Source organism: Helicoverpa armigera, chromosome 2 (genome assembly GCF_030705265.1).
Source record: "Helicoverpa armigera isolate CAAS_96S chromosome 2, ASM3070526v1, whole genome shotgun sequence".
In the NCBI taxonomy this organism is placed as follows: Eukaryota; Metazoa; Arthropoda; class Insecta; order Lepidoptera; family Noctuidae; genus Helicoverpa; species Helicoverpa armigera.
In genome coordinates this window covers 7638085-7641310 of record NC_087121.1, presented here as the reverse complement: position 1 = coordinate 7641310, position 3226 = coordinate 7638085, and positions in this window count along the sequence as shown.

Below are 3226 nucleotides of genomic sequence, written 5' to 3'. Positions count from 1 at the left end.
AGTTAAATGAAAAGCGACTGCATAGTGAGAATACCACTAACTGCATAACGGGAAAAATTGAAGTGTTAACGTTCCACAGTAAATTTTCCTAACTGCTGCAGTATTTAGAGGACGTAGTACGATACGAACAAGTGATCACAAATCTATAGTGTTGTGGTAAGACCAAAATGGAGCTATGTAGGTTGAATAGTTCCAGACTTTTTTGATACAGCTCTAAGTGTTATAAAAAGAATCTACTAATAAATGGGTCTGGATAAATAGTTTTCTTTTAAATATTTACTTGAATTATTAACGTTATTTCCTTAGAGATTAGGTAGTAACATGTACACAAACAATATTCCACGCGTGTGTAAATTATTAAACAATTGACTACAAATAGTTCCGATAAACTATTTGATCCAATTTGCGAATGCCTTTACAAGTATAATTTCTGCAAACTATCAATATTGAAACTCTGTTCTATTCAATTATGCAAAACGAAACTTTCCTTTAATAATTTTGTTACAGCTTAAGTTCGAAATACCTGTTGTACGATTGAAACTGTGTTGGAATTTGCATATGTTGTTGTCTATGTTTAATTTGAAAAAGTGTACTCAAAAAGAAAAATCGTCGCGGCTGTTTAACGTATAGATACGGTAAAAACGAACTAAAATACGTATCAAAACATTTTCCGCGAAAACAAAAATCTGTTGTTAGGTAAAGATAAAAATAACACAAAATGATTTTCGCTTGTTGCGTAAAGAACCAGCCGCATATAATGGAGTGGAAGATAATAAGGATATTCTGGTAATCTTCAGGTCAAAACAAAGTCAAGAGAAACTGTCAATGCTGAACTGTATAACACTTATCCACGCCATCCATTGTTTATTTCGTGGCCCTTATCGAATTAGGGGGAAGTTTGCGAGAAATTACATTAACAGCGAAGAGGACGGGCGACGAGCGTTTTAACTTAATGGCCAGGCCTCGGACTCCCTTGTCGTCACTTAGCCACGAGTCTCCGCTCAATAAAAGAAAATGTCGACCACTCGCCAACTCGGCCGCGCATCCACGCCGCACATGCAAACCGCACACATTATACGAACCACGGCCAGATAGACTTTTTCCATCCTTTTGGATCGGAAATCCTTTGAATTATGTATAGACGTGACACCATCAATATTTTCGTAAAAATCTTTGTGAAACAACACTAAAAGTATTTCGTATTCATTTTTCTGGATATAAAAGTTAGATGCATAAGTTGATGTGTCCGCGTTGATACCTCAAATATGGTAACGTTAAATAGATGGCAATCTCTAAATAAATGATGGATGAAAGTCTGTTCTTTCATTAGAAGCGGAAAATGCTCCGAAAACTCCGTAATGGAATTCACAGCTTTTAAAATAAAGCAACCAGGATAAAATGACATTATTTTTGGGATTACTCGATACTTAATTTATCTATTTTTGTATGCCCTTTCAAAGTTTATTTTCGTATTTCATAATGTGTTTGGTTTTGCGTCTATAATTTAAGTAAATGTTTTCTCAAACGACTTAACACGGAGAGATTAACTCGGCACAATACTATTACAAGTCTCACATGACTGGCTCGGTAATTAAATAAAACCGGTAGCTGAAAGCCAAATGAATAATCCAAAGTGCTTCCACATCAATGAGTTTAACACCTTAATCTCGGTCGAACATAACGGAATGACAACACAATGAATATGAGAATCCTATTTGATAATTCGAGAGTGTCTGAACTACGATAGCAGGACCTTACGAATGGAGTTTCTATACTTTTGTTCTATGACCAGGCAAAATGTCCAGTAGCCAAATTAAGTAATAATTAGGTATGACATACTAAAATAAAAAAATTAAAAGGCATCAAAAAGAGAATTGTATGGACGAAAATAATAATAGACACTGGAAAATATAGACTGTCACGTAATAATGTTTACGACACTTGTCTGCAGATGTTCCGTCACTATGTCATACACCGCCATGAAAAACATGTTATTCTTCCAAAAAAGAAACGAAGGAAGTCGATTCGAAATCACAATCGGTGATATCGATAACAATAACCGAGGGCTTGTTTAGCAAAACGATCAGAAACACGATTATTGAGAGGGCGCATGAATATTCATTGTCCAGATGTTCGGTTTTGTTCGGCCATGTCCGCCGGTCTAGTTCGGACATGGTTGAACTGAAAGGCTGAATATCCTATGAATCAATGTTAGATAAGACTGTCTTTACAATGCGGACGGGCCGTCAGGTCGAGTAATGTGTGTGTTGGGATGGCATTGCCTGCGACATGCAAGCATAAGTTATACATCTGCTATGCATGTGTCACTCTACATATAGGTAGGTATGTATGTGAATTTTATGCATAAATTATTTTGCTACTAACACGTTCGTACAATATGTTGGTTAAATCATTTTAGTAAAATTTTAGTTATAAGCTCAATATCTTAATTCTAAAATTCACCTTATTTAAAGAGCAACAGCTTAAAAAAACAAACACCCAACAAAAAGAAACTTAAAACAATTAAAACTGAACAGTAATTACGTTATTTTCCTTTTAAGCAACTATTAAGAAGGCAATCTTTGTACTAATTGTTCTCAAACAAAAAAAAATGAAGCAATTAGTTCTAATTTAATTAAAACTAAGTCTGAAAAGCTTTTCTGTTTACCTAGATTTATTCACACAAGAAAGTCTCGTCTAGTTGCACCGGGTTTCAAATTAACAAGCTTAAACTAGCTAGTTTAGACTTCTCAATCGCGTACTTAATAGCTTGGAAGTGCATTTCATGAGATAGAATACGTGAGTCAAAAAGATTTATTACCCTTGAGTTAATTCAGGCAGTCTTCGGGCCGCCCCGGCGAAATTAATGTAGTCTAGATGCCAGATAGAGACCTGCGATTTAATATATTCAATTATGTTAAGCAATGAACTATTGCTTGATTGCTTGGTTATTAATATCCTGAATTGTAGTGTTACTCGTTATTTATTTGACGTGTTGATACATTGATTTGTATTGTTTATTGTGTTAGCGATCCACGTGGTTTTGTAGCCTTAATGATTTTATGAAATAATTTTAGAACTCACTTCAGATTTTTGACTTTTCCGTCTTTGTACCTAACATCGTTAATGAAATTAGGGCTTCTAAAAGTTTAAAAGTCATAAGGCAAACAGGATTATTTTACCTTTTCATTTAATCTACAACAGATTAACCAAATTCAGAACTGCT